At 43.2% G+C, this 16,945-nt stretch overlaps 1 protein-coding gene across 4 annotated transcripts in view; it reads left to right on the top strand.

The window, feature by feature from the left end:
• TMCC3 (transmembrane and coiled-coil domain family 3) overlaps nt 1-16,945 on the top strand; it is a 173,659-nt gene that overhangs the window by 122,306 nt on the left and 34,408 nt on the right. The window contains exon 1 of one of the 4 annotated variants that reach the window (XM_045553226.1): nt 13,579-13,623. The exons of the other annotated variants lie outside the window; for them this stretch is intronic. The gene's annotated coding sequence lies outside the window, so the exon portion shown is untranslated. Of the gene's footprint in view, nt 1-13,578; nt 13,624-16,945 lie in introns of those variants that run through there. 4 annotated transcript variants of the gene reach the window in all.

The following is a 16,945-nucleotide window of genomic DNA, read 5'->3' on the forward strand; positions in this document are numbered from 1 at the left end:
AGGGGTCAGATGACTTGTCCAGGCTCATGCCACTGAGTGAAAAGACTAGCACTTGAACCCAAGTTGCTCTGCGTTCCAGAGACTTTGCCCCTGACCGGTAGGCGGAACTGCCCAAACCTCTGAATGATGGTGACACAGAAACCCAGATGCAGGCACCAGCTACCTCTGGGTGGTAGAGTGTGACGGGTGATTTATTTTCCTCTTCTGGCTTTTTGTATCTTCACATCTTTTCTAAAACAAGCATGTTTTTGTAATTAAATGTAGTTAAATGAGCATATGTAACTCTTTAAAAGAACTTTAAACAAAGCAATAATGATGGTTCAATAGCAGGGTCTCACATTTGAGTCTTATCATAAATTTGGGTTAACAGCCTTTGTCTTGAGATGATGAGTTACATTAATACTGTAATTTTCTAGTTCATTCTTTATTTTGCTCCAGGTCTGGGGAGGGGTCAATGGTCAAGACTCGTGAGCACAGAGATGGGAGTCTGCAGTAGTTGTAGGTGTCTCAGGCTCACACCCCAGAGCTCGGATCTGGAATTCTCCCCTGGCTTTCTTCTCAGGGCTGATGTGAGGCAGGCCAGGCCCAGTCTGGCGGTCTCAGTAGGAAACGTAAGGAGAAGCTGCTTTATCCCAGAGCTCCCTGCATCATCCTTCGCCAGGTGCCCAGCACTGTGCGAGCTCCTGAGATCAGCTGGGTGTGGGCAGCACCCTCCAGGAGCTCAGGCTGGGGAGGACAGACCTGCAGGCAGATAATGACCGTGCAGTGTGGCTGGGACTGGGAGCCCTGGCTTCACATGAGCCCCTCTAGAAAGAACTGACCCAGAGTACACCCCGAGAGGCTCTAGACCAGAGTAGTGAGTGTTAGCTACCAAGCCTTCCTGGGCCACGCTCCCTTCTTACTTGCACCCTCCTGCAGGGGGGTGTCTTGTTTGTAGGACATTATTGGGAGAGGAGGGCAGATGGTATCAGTTTTCAAGGGTTTGGTTCACCTCTGATTAGCCCTTTGATATGCATTTTATATATGTATATTTATATTTCTATCCTCATGCAAAGGAAATACTAAATCATGGTTCTTTGATTTGACTCAGATAGAAGGATGCTACAGAAAAAAGGAGGAACAGGGATGTTAATTGTCATGGCAACCAGCAGGTTTTTATAGTGGAACACTGCCTTTGTAACCCAAATCCATCACCTTTTTTCTAACTACAGAAAACAGAATGACGCAAACTCAAGAAATTATAGTACCTTCTCTCAGTGAGGTTTTATTTGATTTTTGGAAACAATCTTGCAGTGATTTTAGTCCCTCCATAGAATTTCAGATCTGAAAGGAGCCCTTTAAGTGCCCTAGAATTTTACAAAAGTCAGGCACTTACGGCTTTCCCATAATTATTATTTGTCATCCCCATTTCCCCACCACCACCAGACTAATGCATGAGGGACTTCGCATGAGGATGAGTGGACGATTTGGCAGACATTTTACATTCTGTGGCACAGGCTCCTCCTTGGAAAATGTTCCATCTCATCGTTTGACTGTTTTTGCTGTTCGACCTTATTGTGTCTTGTTGTGTCCTCACCGTCCAGCAGATGCCGAGATATTTAGAATATCTCACTCCTGCCAGTCACTGTGTAGGCAAGTTCAGAGTCCACCTTCTGCTGTCTGAGGCCTCTTGGAGAATTGAACCCGTGTGGTTTTCAATTGGTAGCTCTGGTGAGGCTTCATAGGCTGAGGGTGTGAGAAGATCAGTGTAGGAAAAGAGCCCTTGTGCAAACAGGTGAAGCTTCAACAGGGGAAACAGGGACCTCCTTGAGCACCCCAGCAGAGTGTTTTTTTTTCTTCTTCAATTAGCCCTTTGCACAGAGAAGGTAAGGTAAGAAGGGAGGTTGCTTTTTGCTGCCCTCAACTGTCCTGGCTTTGAGGAACCCCCTTCACCTAGGACCACACCTGGAGGTTGAGTAGCATTGGTGGCACCTGTCTGCACAGCATGTGACCTGGGAAAGGTACCTTTGCATGGCTCTGAATTTAAGAATGAGCTCCTTTGAGCCCTGTGGGTTGGCTTCCTCCCACCGCACCCCCCCGCCCCGACCAGTTATCTGTTCATCACCTGTCCACCAAGTCCGTAGTGGGGCGTGTGGAGATGTCAGGCCAGAGTCTGTTCATGAGCAGCACAGGTGTGGATTGAGCTTGTAAAGATTCAGCTTTCAGCCTCATTCAACACATTGATTCAGCAAATGTGTATTGAGCACCTACTACGTGCTGGGCATCCCAGGGAACAAAATGAAACAATCCCTGCCCTCATCAAGTGTAAGCTCTAGTAGGGCAAGGCAGACAACCAGATCGTAGATAAAATATACAGTACGTTAAATGGTGATAAGTGCAACATTGAAAAATAAAGCAGAGAAAGGGTTGAGGGGGAGGCCCAAGTTGGAGGGAGAGGGAAGCAGTTTTAAATAGGAGGCTCAAGGAAAGCTCTCCTCCCAAGAGGGCATTAAGGGAAGACCCGAGGGAGTAAACTACACAGCTGTCTAAGAGAGAAGCATTCCAGGGGGAGGAAAGAGCAAGAGCAGACTCCCTGTGACGGGCGTGTGCCTGTGTTTGAGACACATCGAGGAGGCCATGTTCCGGGGCAAGGTCAGCGAGGAGCTGAGCAGGACGTGGGCTCTGGGAGGGAGTGGGGAGGCCAGGTCATGGGCCAGCACGTGTCTTGCAAGGATATCCTTGGCTGTTGGGTTGAAAAGAGATTGTAGGTAGGCTTGGGTGGGGAGTGGTGATAGTGGCTTGGACTAGAATGAGCAGTGAAGGTGATAAGAAATGGTCACATCTTCTAAATGCAGGCTGCTGAAGCCTTCCTTTAGTGTGCTAAGAGCTCTGCATGGTGAGGTGAGAAGGCAGCGTGGTGCCAGTGCTTTGGAGACAACGGGTCTGGTTTTTAAATCCTGGTTCTGCCACTTACAAGCTGTATGAAATCATCTCAGCCAGTTTGCACAGCACGTGGAGTGTCCGTTTCCTCATGTAGGATTTAAGTATGATTCCTTCCTTAGACAGATGTCGGAAGTTTGTGTAAGGTCATACACACATAGTCTTCCTGACTCTCCTTCTCGACCCACACCTGCCTTGGGTGCTTCCCCACCCAGCCTGTGCCCAAGTCTGATGTGAGCCTTTGCATCCTTCTAAGTTGTGGTTCACTTTTGTCTCTACCCACAGGTGGGCAGGGATCATACTCCAGTGCTTGCACGTACTGCAAAATAAATGCTTGGGTGGACAGAGAGATGGAAGGAAGCAAGAGAGGAAACAAATCCTGCATTTAGAATTTCATGCATTGATATTAGTATAATGTTTGAGTTCACACATTCCAACAGACAGCAGGACTTTCTCTTTTCAGAGTTCAGTGTTTAAGTACATGAAATAATTAGTTAAGGCCTTGTCTATGTTTTTTAATTTAGATAAGTCTAATTAGGGAAGATGTACTCTTATTTTAATAATTTAAAACTTCTCCCTGCATTCAGCTCATAGAAAAATATTTGTTCAAAGATGCTAATTGGTGTTTTTACTTAGATGTTCTTTAAGAATAAAGATTTTGTTAGCAGATTTTATCAGTATTCAGAGGAAATTTTTCCCTCAACGTTTTGTTACGAAAATTTCAAATAAATTTACACCAAATACAAAGGTAATAATTTAACACTGACTGACGTTAGTGGTGATTTAAATCACTCCTCACAGTATCAGTACAGTAGTGCCTACTCCAGGGCAGGTTTTCTCTTGAGTTTGGAATGCCGCTTTTAACTACTGGATGATGGAAAGGTGTAATCCTAGTATAACTTTGCCCTGTTAGAAAAATTCTGCGTGTGATGCCTTTGTTCACTACAAGACCCTTTGACCTTTGCCTGGAACTTCTGTGTCATTTATAGTGAAATTCAGTGTTGAGTTGAATTGTGTCTTCTCACCCCCTCCCAAAAGACATGTTCAAGTCCTCACCTCCAGTACCTCAGAATGAGACCTTATTTGGAAATAGGGTCTTTACCGAGGTAATCAAACCTCTGTGAAGTTTACCCTCAAGTTAAAATGAGGTCAGCAGGGTGGACCCTGATCCAGTATGACTGGTGTACTTATAAAGAGGGGAAATTTGGACATAGCGATAGGCATGTGCGGGGGGATGACAAAGTGGAGACACAGGGCTGTGAAGACAAGGACTGGATCGATGCATCTACAGCCCAAGCTGAGAGAGAGGCGGGGAACAGCCACTTCCCTGTGCCTTTGGAGGCAGCACAGCCCCGCCGACACCTTGATCCCGGGCTTCTGGCTTCCAGACCTGTGAGACAATAAATGTCTGTTTTAAGCCACCCAGTGTGTTGTACCTTGTCAGGACAGCCCTAGGAAACTAATACGGACAGCTAAGGTGTTTCCTTATTGACTCATAACACTACAGTGTTTCTATTAATAATACCTGGCCCAGCAAGAGTAGAAATACAAGAGGCCCTGAAACCAAGACAGTACTTGGTTAGCAGGTGGTCAACTCTATGATCCCCCCAAATGCATTATATTATATTAATATTCTTTATGTCTAAATAAGCACAGCATTTAATATATATATATATATATATATATATTTTTTTTTTTTTTTTGAGACGAAGTTTCACTTTACTGCCCAGGCTGGTGTACAGTGGCACAATCATAGCTCGGTTCAGCCTCAAACTCCTGGGCTCAAGTGATCTTCCTGCCTCAGCCTCCTGAATAGTGGGGACTATGGGTATGTACCACCATGCCCAGCCAACTTTTTTTTATTTTTTGTAGAGACAAGGTCTTGCTGTGTTGCCCAGGCTGGTCTCGAACTCCTGGGCTCAAGTAGTCCTCTCACCTTGGCCTCCCAAAGTGCTGGGATCATAGGCATGAGCCGCTGTGCCCAGCCTAGCATTTTAAATTATTTGTAGTGAATTCATGGAACCCCAGGAATACATCCATGGACTCGGTTTGAAAACAACATAGGAATAAGAGAAGTGGCACAGACTTCAGTATGAGTTCAAATCCTGCCTCTGCCACTTTGCATCTACGAGCCATGATCACCTTGCATAATTTTTCTGAGCCTGTTTCTGCACCTGTAGAGTGAGAAGGATGCCAGCCTTCCCTGTGGACTGTTTTGTGAATTAGAGATAACGAATATGATCTAGAATTGTTTCTTGCACACAGTAGGTGTTCAGGAATCCTAACAAGTGGGCTGGAAGTGACTGTGCTGGAGGGGGATGGGCCCTGGCCTGGAAGGCAGAGGAGGTCTGACTCCCCCGTTGGAACTTCAGCTGCGAGATTTTCACCCAAGTGGTTTTTCCCCTCAGATATAAAATCACAGATTCCTTTGCTCAGGGAGGAGGACAGCATTTGGTTCAGGCATGAACCTTGTTTTCTTAACAAGGCATGGAGACCCTAAGAGATAAAATAACTTGTCCAAGTTCAGGCAGTCTTGTTGGTTAGGCTATTTGTTGTTGACTAGAACAACCAAACACCAAAAAATAAGGTTGTGTTGGGTTTTTCTTTAAAAAAAAAAACAAAAACAAAAACAGCTTTATTGAAATATAATTTATATATCATACAATTCACCCATTTAATGTGTATAATTTAATGGTTTTTAGTATGTTCACAAAATTGTGAAATCTTCACCACAATTTTAGAACATTTTCATCACCTCCCAAAAAGATACTCACTAGCAATGTCTCTTCATTCCCCCTCTCTTAAAAGCCCCTGCATCTATTAGTCTACTTTCGGTCTCTTCGGATTTGCCGATTCTGGACATTTTCAGTGAATAGAATCATATGTGGTCTTTTGGGTCTGGCTTTTTTTCACTTAGTATAATGTTTTCAAGGTTCATTTATATTATAGCATGAATCAATTCCTTTTTAATAGTATTTTTTTTTAATTTCAAAATATTAAGGGGTCAGTACTTTCTTTTTAAGGTTGAATAATACCCTACTGTATGAATATGACACATTTTATCAGTTGGACATTTGAGTTGTTTCCACTTTTGGGCTATTAAGAATAATGGTGCTATGAACACTTGTGTACAAGTTTTTGTGTGAGTATATGTTTCTATTTCTCTTGAGTATATACCTAGGAGTAGAATTGCTGGGTTAGATGATGATTCTACATTTAAACTTTTGGGGAACTGCCAGAGTGTTTTCAAAAGCGTTTGTACCAATTTATGTTCCCACCACCAGTGTGTGAGGGTTCTCATTTCTCCACATCCTCAGCAGCCCTTTTTATTATCTTTTAATTGTAGCCATCCTAGTGGGTGTGAAGTGGTATCTCATTACAGTTTTGTGTTGATTTTTGAAATTTCTTTCAGTGACAGTAGTTACATTCATTATATGAGGAAATAGGTAAAATGTCTTTAGCTGAGAGGCTGGTATAATTAATAAGTTCAAAATTAACTTCTCTGCTTTGCACATTTCTTCTTACTAGTCATTTCTTGAAGTTACTTGTCTAAAACCAGGTTAAAAAAACTGTTGTGAGTTTGCATGGCTTGACTTTGACTTTGTTGATGATGTCGCACAAGAAACGCACCGAAGCTTTGTGGTCCTCCGCACCGTGGGGGCCGGGGTTGGAGGGCCTTGGCAGCAGGCAGCCTCTGGGTGGGTGTGATGGGTGCCCTGCCTTGTGTTGTCTTAGGCAAGTGGCCAGAGCATTTACTTGTGATGCTCCCAAGCGGTAGTCACTGCTGGTAGATGCAGTAGTTGTTATGATTGAGCATGGCCAGAACTGGCTCCTGTTGCCAGTTAAGATAGACTCCACACCCTTTTTATAGACAAGCTATATGGGCAGTAAATTCTCTCGTAAAGAACAGGAAGCCTAACAAAATGCCTAGCACTCTGAGGCCAGAAATAAATGTTGGTTGAGTGAATGAATAGCTCTGGCTTTGGGAACCAGACACCATTCTAGCGTGGCAGCTTGAGAAAGCTGCTTAAATATTTAAGCTCTCTGAGCCCTGGTGCCTTATCTGCAAAACAGACATGGAAATGCCACAGTTGCAGGGTTTTCATGATGATGTAAAAAAGTGCCTGGCACTCAACAAATGTTAATTCTCTTTCCTTAAGTAGCTCTGCTATTAGTCTCAGATATTTTCCTCTACAGATTTAGTCCAGCTCTAGATACGACAGAACACAGGACTGATTGTATTGTTTAGAATATCACTACAGAGAAATAATGAGCTCTTGGCAAACACTAAGTATTGATGGAAAAGAATATTGCAATTTAGTAGCTGCTGATTGACACATGTTTGCTAAATATCTACTCAAATTTCAGAAATCTTGCCTAGTAGAAAAAAAAAAAGGAAGGTATCCCAAGAACATTTTCACCCTCTTTGCCAGGTGTTTATTTACAAAATCATCTTCTTTGGAAAATCCCGGCTAAAAAATTTTTGTAGAACACTGGCTAGCTTTGGCTCAAGAGTTCAAGTTAGCAAGTTAGCAATTTGGCTGCATGAAAGCTTAAACTTCAGTGGATATAAAAGTGTTAGGTTTTACCAGAAATCTTAGGATTTTTTTTCTTTTTAAAGAAAGAGCTGGTCTTTTGGTCACTGGGTCTTTTTTTAGATCTACAGGGAAGTCATAGTAACAAGCTTCAAGTCTGATTGGGTTCCATGGCAACAAAGGGTTGTGACTTTATTAAAGGAGAGTTGAGCATGCCAAGAAAGATAAAAATCAGAGTATGGAAAATGTCCGGCCAAATGAATGTGTTTTTTGGACCATGTGCCTTGGAACAGAAAGGTTTCCCGAGTCAACATCCGTCTCCATTACAGATTGGAATCCCACTGGCTCATCATTAAAGTCAGAGGGATCAGTGCTCATCTCTAAAAAAGAATCCATCTGCCTCTTTGCTTTTATTCATTCATTCATCCTTTTTTATGTCTTGGTATATTTAAAAAAAATCAAAACAGTAATGGTAAGTAGCTAACCAGAGAGGATTCTGATTTTAAAGGTAGGAAAGAAATACAACACATTCTTCGAGAAACTGATTATAGCTGTAAGTTGTGAGGCAGTGTGGGAGGGCCAATTAGAGGCAATTATAACTCGATTGAACTCTCCCCGAGTTAAAGCTCGCTGGGTGCTTTCCAAGCCAGGGGGTTTTGTTTCCCATCCTTGTTTTTCTCGGATGGGTTGGGAGATGCTGGTTCCAGGCTATGGGTGGAGTCTCTGTAGGAGCAGCTCTCTTCTCCTGACGGCAAGGTGCAGGCTGTTGGCATAACCAGAAATGTGTGGTTATTAGAGTTCTTTTGCTGAAGGTACTGATGTTTGACCAAAAAATGATGAGATCTGAGAATTTTGAATCACCCAGTCTTCCTGCTTCATCGTGTCGTAATTGTGTGAGATGGGGTTTACTTTTCTGTCAGGTGTGCAAGTTTATATTTCTGCTCATACTGATACTGAAAGTGGAAGAATTCTGAGGGACAGGTTGATGTTGGACAGTTTTACTGTGTAAGTTATCCTTTAAGCCAGCTGCACGTTCTGACATGCCCTCTGGGTTCAGCTTCATTAGTCACCACTTAAGGCCTCATCATCGTGAATCCGAAACTTCACAGATACAGGCAGTATTGGTGTAAGAATTAGCTCACCAGGTTTCAGCTGTAAGTCCTTGGGGGAATTATTTAACTTATTGGGCCTTGATTTCCTTATCTTAAAAATGAGTTTGACCTGAATTGGTGTTTCCTAAACTTTCCAGTTTTATAAGAATGACCTGAGGCACTGCTTTAACCCGCAGAACCTCTGGTAGAGATTTCTGATTCACTGGGTCTGGGGTGGGGCAAGGGTAACTAGGCCCCATCCAGTCTCACAGCTGAGTGTTCGGGAAATACCAGTCTCGCTCAGTAGTTTCAAGCTATTTGGACACAAGAATGGGGTGGGGGTGGAAGTAGAAAGGAGGCTGTGAAATGGAGATTCCAGGCTCTGCTCCTGAGTTTGCAGCCACAGCTTGAGAAACGGGTCTACACTGTCCGGTCACGAGGATGGCTCTTCCCACGTGCTGCCCCTCACCTCCTCGAATGAGCCTGAGCCAGAACCGTGTGTTGGTGGGAGGACCTGGTGGGTTTGCCTACCCCCAGTGCTAACTCCAAACCCTGTATCAATGTTGGAGAAAGTTATTTGTTCTATTTGTTCTATGTTGTGTTTCTTCTGGATAAGACACAGTATTTGCTAGGCATGGTTACGTCCAGTGTGCGTGAGGCGGTGCTAGTGACATTGACATTGAATTACTTGTGGAGCTTGTTAAAAAATACATAGATTGGATTCCAGACCTAAAGATTCAATATTTCCTATACAGGGCCTGAGTAGCAATCCTTTTTTTTTTTTTTTTAAATCCTGAAGGGATTTGTGGGTTTGTTTTTTTTTTTCTTTTTAGGGTTTAAGGCAAAACCTTAAAAACCAACCCCAACCAATCAAGATAGATGGTTAAATCAAGCCACTTAGACTACAGAAAAGTCAGTAATACATAGAGCAAGTGCCTTAGAGAAAAATACTCTGATCTTCTGAAAATATTTCATGATTAAATCATTAACTGCTAAAGCAAGCACATTTTAACACGTATCTGGTCTATACAGTTTCTACTTGTGCCTAGTCTTTCTGTTTCCTGTTTAGCAAAGAATAAATGACATTATTAAATGAAGTGTTTAGTAGATCTGCATAAACCTAAATTATGAAGGCTCACTTTTTTCCTCTTAACTAACTTCACTTAAAAAGTGCAAGTTCATTAAAAAAAAAAATCCCATAGTACTAAAGGGCTTAAGGCTAAAAATAAAGTTTCTCTTTCCAGCTTCTTATCCTTTCCCCCAGAGATTGCAATGTTATATTTCTTATGTGCTTTTACAGAAATGGTGTCTGCACACAATGTACATATCCATTATTTATGTAACCAGTCCCATGTTGATACACAGTTTAGGCTCCTTCCAGGAGGATTTTTTTCTCCACATTTGTTTTGCTCTGTAATACTGTATTGAAATTTTTTTTATAAGCATGTAAGGATACATTTCTAAAAGCAAAACTATTGGGTCAAAGGGTATGTGTCACTTAAATAAGGATAGATGTGAACATGTTGTCCTCGCAAAAACTGCACCAATTTGCAAGAGAAACCTTTTATTTTCAGGAGGCTTCCCCGGCTCAGTTGATGCTGATGCAGAGGCAAGCAGCTGACTACCCCTGTCTGCCTGCCACACTGACTGCCACACAAAAAATCAGAAACTTTTCCTTGGGGGCACAATGTTTTATTATGAAAACAGAATAAAAACTCCAGTATAATTTAAAGGTAAACATAAATAGAAAAATGAAATGTGTTCACTTCTATTCATTTAATCCATGTTTTTAGAATTAAATTGTCAATTGTGACAATAAGAACATAAACAAGATTTTATATATGCTTCATGTGGCCTTAGGGTCAAAACTAGAGTGAGTTAATAAATACAACGCTCCATGGCAGTTAATGTGTTAAAACCTGAGATGCACTAGGGAAGAATTTAAAAGTTATCTAAGGTGTTCAGAGGGAGAAGAGGATAAGGAATGGCTTAGTAGTGCCTGTAGCTAACCCTGAATTTGCAAGGAGAGTGTTTTGGTTTATAGGAGGTCGCAGATCCTGAACTGGGTTCTGAAGAAAGTAAGACAGCCCTGGGGCACAACGTGATAGTGAGAAAATCGTGCTCTGGATCACGGTAAGCCATTTCCTGGATGTGACCTGCTCCTGCAGTAGATGCCTTAGGGCCGTTTTGGGTGAAGCATCACAGCCTTAAGATGCTTTTCTTTTTAGACACCTCTACCGTGAGTGAGTCACGGTGTAGTTAGACGCTGGGTGTATGTGTTTATTGTGTATGTCAAAGCAGTGTTTAAATGGAAAGGGTTATGTCTCAGTAGTCTCACTCAGATGGCACGCATCTCCTCAGCGTCTGAGGGACAACTCATGCCGGCCAGGAGCAGGTGGCGTGGGACATTGCCACCTCAGTGGCAGATATCATCTAATCTGGCCTTCATTTTGCCCCCTACTAGCAGAGGGATAGGCGAGGATCTTACAGACACACAAAAAAGTTGAGTCCATTGACGTCTGGGAAGTTCAAGCCTATTTAGAGCAGAGAAGAATTGGGAGGTGTCCTGAGTTTGTGTGTCACTGAGGTGTCAGAATCTTACAGGTGGCGAGAGAGAGGACAAATGTGCTGTGAGTTTAGAAGAAGTCACCCAGAGTCCAGAAAGATCTGAGAGCAGTAGGAACCTCAGGGTTAGGACTGCGTATGTGAGGGAGAGGTTAGCTGTTCTTCCTCAGCACTTAGGGACCAAGTGCCCTCTCAGACTGGGGATGCTTACGTCTCAGGTGGCCAGGTCAAAAACATCTCGAAGAACATTAGCTCTGGATTGACTCATTCTGCACATTTAATCAAAATAATTAAATGAGCCAAACATTAGAGAGCTTTCAGGCAACTGTCAAATAATTTTATGTTAGAAACTTGGGTGGGTTTCTTTTGTTTGTTTTTTTTTTTTTTTTTTTTGAGATGTCTATGAGTGGACACGTGACATGCAGTAGGCAGGCTGAGCTGGGCTGCAGGTGAAAGGGTGGGAATATCTGAGGCTACCAGGGAGGGATCTGGAAGGAAGGAAGAGGTGATTCTGAACATGTTTTAGCAAGTAATTTGGAGATGAAACAAAATATCCAGTGACCAAGGTATTTTCAGACTAGGAAGGAAGCCATATAAATAGGCAAGACAAGTTGGAGCCCAAATTTTGAAGGCAAAACCAGAAGAAAAATGAACAAGCTTGGCTATGTGGAATTGAATTATGCATGCCTTAGTGGTCAGTCTGGTTTTTAAAAATCTTATTGTAGTTTTAAAATATTCATTTTGAGAGTTATAAATAGAATAAGCAAGATGAGCCTAGCAAAGAAAGTATGTATTTCTTATACACAGAGTGTACTGTTGACTTAACATTTGGTTTAATGCAAGATCCATTTGCTAGAATTTATTATTTAATATTACTTAAGACCTTTACTTGAGCTGAGCCAGAGAATAGAGGCTATGCAATATTAACTTCGGGAGGCATTCTTCCTCTTAAATGTTACAGTATAGTTTTACGCAGAGTAAAGTTCTATTACTTTGACTAGGCTTTATTAGACTGACAAAATTTTCTCTCTTTTCCAAACCTCATTGCCCTCTCCTCCCCCACCCCACCCCTCAACACAGTTAAATAAATACTACTTAAACCACATGGCAATTTTGAGATCTTTGCATTAGTTATTTAATGTCAATGGCAGGAAACCCCTGGTCCCCCAGAACATTCTGGCCTGAGCTTTTCTTATGACTTGTGGCAATTCAAATATTTGAGAATCTGTGTACAAAGAAGGTCAAAAGGAATTTAAAGATGGGTGACAGACAGCAAGGAAGCTTGTAGTCTGCTGCAAGAGTTAAGTACTCAATTATTATAATGCAAAGCAGTATATGATCACGAAAGAGCAAGAGGAAAATGTTAAATATTGTGTGTCTGCCATGACATCAGGTCCTTTTCTGCTCTCATTAAGTCCCAAGAGGAATTTCCTTATATGAGACCACAGTCTCAGAAAGGTTCATTTACTTGCCCAAGGTCATAAAGCTACAAAGAGGCAGAGCTTAGATTTGATCAGGCCTAGCTGACCCTAAAGGCCATGTCTGTCCTCTCGGGGGGTGTCCACGGCTCTGTCACTGATGGGCTCCGATGCTGTTTCTTCAACCCCTTTCTCTTTGGGTGTTTGTCAGGACATCTGTGTGTAAATGTCCCACGGGAACCTCAAGTTCATCCTCCAAATCCTTACCTGCTCTCTGGCTGACTGCGTCATCGTCTGACAAGTCTTTCTTCCTACTTTACGTGGACTGTGTCCCTTCTCCCTTCCTCTTCTCTCCCTCAGCAGCCCCTCCCAGGTGCTTCCTTAGCACCAAGTACTCGCCTGACACAGATCACTGGCTGTCATTGTGTCTCCCTCCCTGGCCACTAGGCCGGGAGGGGCTGTGCCCCAGCTCGCCCGCCGCGCCTGACACCCAGAGGCACCCAGGGAGCTTCTGTCTCTTGAATGAATCAACAGAGGAGAGAGTCTCCTGACTCTGCGCCCTGCCCTTGAGCCACTTCTCTCCCCTTTCTGCCCGCTCTGCCTTCATTCATGTTGGTGTTTCCTGTTCTCAGCCCACTGCTTTGCCTTTGCTCTGCCCAACCAGGGTTTGTGGAATTGAGCCTGTTTCCTCACTGGTAAACCGGGAATGCCAGACAGCATGTCTGTTCTCTTGCCATCCCCAGAGCTGTGGGATAACAGGACTCTGTCCTAGTCAGCCTCCCTGCAAAGACATAGAATGTGGATCTCTTCTGCTGGCAGCACAAAGAGCCCGTTTGTACAGCAGTATGTTGAATGCAGTGCTTTATGGCTGGCGTTTGTATTGGGTACAGTGCAGGGTGTGGAGTTTCTCTGAGACAAACACAGGAATACCCCGAGATAATGTGAGCAGTATCTGCAAAGTCCAGGGTGAGTCATATGGTAGGAGCTGTTTGGAATATCTCGTCTGTGAGCCTTGCAAACTCAAATGCCTCTCGGGCAGGAGGGCGAGCTGGCTGCCGATCCTGGTGTGCTCCCTGATTTGTGGTGTGGCATTTGGTAAGTCTCTTCACACTCTTCCATTTCAGCTGGAGTGGTATATATGTATGGTAGAGCTTTGTGGTAATTGCTATCCGGTGGGGTGCTTCAAAGAAACATAAACTGTAGGCTGGGCGTGGCAGCTGAGGCCCGTAATCCTAGCACTCTGGGAGACCAAGGAGGGAGGATCGCTTGAGATCAGGAGTTTGAGACCAGCCTGAGCAAGAGTGAGACCCCTTCTCTACTAAAAATAGAAAAGTTAGCTAAGCACGGTGGCATGTGCCAGTAGTCCCAGCTACTCGGGAGGCTGAGACAGGAGGATGGCTTGAGCCCAGGAGTTGGAGGTTGCAGTGAGTTATGATGACATCACTGCACTCTAGCCAGGGTGTCTCAAGAAACAAAAAAATACAAACTGTTTTGTGCTCTTAATAGTTATCTTTGTGCTTGCCTAAATTCCTCTAGTTTCTCGGTGGGTTTCTAGGTATTCAAACTGCCTAAACTTCCAGTGAACCATCAAACTCTTTATTGTGTGGTCCTTTTAAAAATGTCCATCCAGCATGAGTGATTTGAGAGAAGGACAAATATCCAGGTTTCGGTGTCCTGGCTGCTGGGTGGAGAAGAGCCAGTTCTCCTCCCACTTCCCCGTGAGTTGCAAAGTAATCCTGGCCTAATCAGGCTCTGAGTTGGAATCTGACTTTGTACTTTAACATCCGGTCTTTTAACAAGTGGGCATATTCGAGTCCTTGCCTGGAAACTTGAGAGTCCATAAAACTGACTCTGTATGACGCTGCCAGCCCACCCTGGGGAAGAAGGGTGTGATGGCTGCCTCAGCTGTGGGTCAGAAGAGGAGACAGCTGTCAGGGAAATGTAGGGTGCATCTGAATCAGGGCTCCTTTGACCATGCTTGGACACCCACGGTGGCATGTGCTCCCTGCGGGGTGGTGAAGGTTCCAGTTCATGAGAGTTCTGTCTTTGGAAGCTGTTGCTCTCATGGGAAATCTGTACTCAGTTTGTGACTATGTGTGTGTCTTTCTCATGGAAGACTTCTGTATATTGCTGTAAAATAAATATAATCTTTCCTTCATTCCCTGGATATTGAAATATTTGAACACATTTATTAATTCAGGGTTCCCCCCCATTAGTTCTGTAGCAAAGGTTGGTCTAGAATGTCGCAAAGGAGGGTTTATTGTTGATAACTATCCCCCGTCTTTAGAACCCAAAACAGCTGGGGTCGGGGAGGGGTGTGGAAAGTTTGCTGCTTGTCCTCTGATCCCTTGCTTCTTGGGGGTTAGATTTCTGTCATTTAAAAAAAAAATTTTTTTTTGTTAGGGCCAGTCGTTCCACCAGCAAAGTGCCTTATAGCCTCATAGCATTGTGAGGGCAACAAATGACAGCTTGACACACGCAGTTTCATTTGGAATGAAAGGGAAGATGGCTCCCCAAACTACTAGAACTCGGCTTGTAAAACAACTACAGCTGCTATCTCTGCTTCTGTGCCAGGCTGTTCAAGGGATGTAGGAACGAGTCTCCCCTGGCCAGCTGCTGGTTGACAGGCTGTTCTGGAGAAGCCCTCACGATGCCGGTGCCCCCTCTCCCCCGTCAACCTCTGGAGGTGGGTTGTTTTGCTGCGGGAGCTTCACCATTGGCCTGGGGGAAAATGCTGGGCTTTCTCCATCTACATCCTATACATTCCTGGGTGTAACCGGGGAGGATAAGGATCCAGGGAGACACAGTGCAGTGGTAGCCTGAGGGCCTTTGAGACCAGGTCGTAATTTAAGTAGTGCCTCAAATTTAGATTTTAACTTTAATACCGAAAGAGTTAAGTATAGAGCCAGCGATAAAGCTATAGGATTGAAAGAAGTCATTCATTCTACAACCTAAGCACACGCCCATACATACATTTAGTTTATTTTACTGTGTAATTTACCCCATTTTTATTTTAAAATGTTTGTAAACTATTAAATATTATACAGAGAAGGTATTCCATTTTAAAAAAGTAACAGAAAATACCCTGTACCTAAAAACCCAGGGTCAGGAGTTGAACTTGACCCTGTGACCTTCTTCCCTGATTGGTTATTCCTCCATCACAAGCCCTTCCACCCCGAAGAGGTCATCTCTGTCCTTAAGTTTATATTAACCATTCCCTTGATTTTTCTCTTTTTACCACCTACGTGTTCATACCTAAAGAAGAGTTTGCCTGCATTTGGCTTCTATAAAGTGGAATTCATATTCTCTTCTTCTTTGACTTGCTTTTTTTGAGATTTACCCTTTTAATTCCTGTAGCTCTGGTTTATTTCATTCCCCTGCACAAATAAACACACTGTGTATATATCCATTCTATTTCCCGTAGACCTTTGGGTTATTTGTGGGTTGTTTTTTATTGTTGCTTTTGTTGTTGTTCTTTTGTGAACAATGCTGCTATGAATATTTTTAATGCACTCACCTAACATGGACACTTGTTCCTCTAACCTAGGAACTGAATTCCTAGGTCTTTAGGGCATGTACATATTCAAATGCCAGTTTTTAATGTTTGAAGAGTTAAATGCAGACTTTCAAATATATTTTGTAATCCAATTTTAGCATTGCTTCACTTTCAAATGAATCCTAGAGCCACTAAAAAAATATAAAAAGTGAAAGTAGTCCTGTCCTGCTGTGGCTTCTGAGAAACTGACTTCAACCTCAAGGACATACTGTTATTTCTTTTTGTAGTTGTTACAGAAACTATTTTTGAAGGGCAAAACCAAACTTTAAAACCTGAGAATCACAGATAAAACAGTTTAGCCCTCAGGGGCCACATGCACTGTTTGCAGTCGGTCACTGGGTGAACTTTGTGTGACTCTTCAGCTGCCCTGGGTAGAGACACAGTTGGCCCTCGGTATGCGTGGGTTCCACATCCCCGGAACCGACCAACCTTGGATCGAAAGTATTTGGAAAAAAAAATTGTACATTTTTTTTCTTGTCATTATTCCCTAAGCAATACAGTATAACTATTTACATAGCATGTTATTGTATTGGGTATTGTAAGTAACCTAGACATGACTTAAAGTATATGGGAGGATGTGCATAGGTTATCATACAAATACTACACCATTTTATATCAGGGACTTGAGTATCTATGGATTTTGGTATCTTTAGGAAGTCCTAGAACCAGTCCCCCACGTGGATACCCAGGGATGTCTGTGTGTGTGTGTGTGTGTGTGTGTGTGTGTGTGTGTGTGTGTATACACACACCTATTATACACTGCCGTGGTCAGCTCCCGCAGATGGTCCTCAGCGAAGAGTCTGTATGGGAAACATTATTGCTCATGATATACAGAATCAAAGCTGTGAGCACTGGGAAACC

Source organism: Lemur catta, chromosome 6 (genome assembly GCF_020740605.2).
Source record: "Lemur catta isolate mLemCat1 chromosome 6, mLemCat1.pri, whole genome shotgun sequence".
Classification (NCBI taxonomy): Eukaryota; Metazoa; Chordata; class Mammalia; order Primates; family Lemuridae; genus Lemur; species Lemur catta.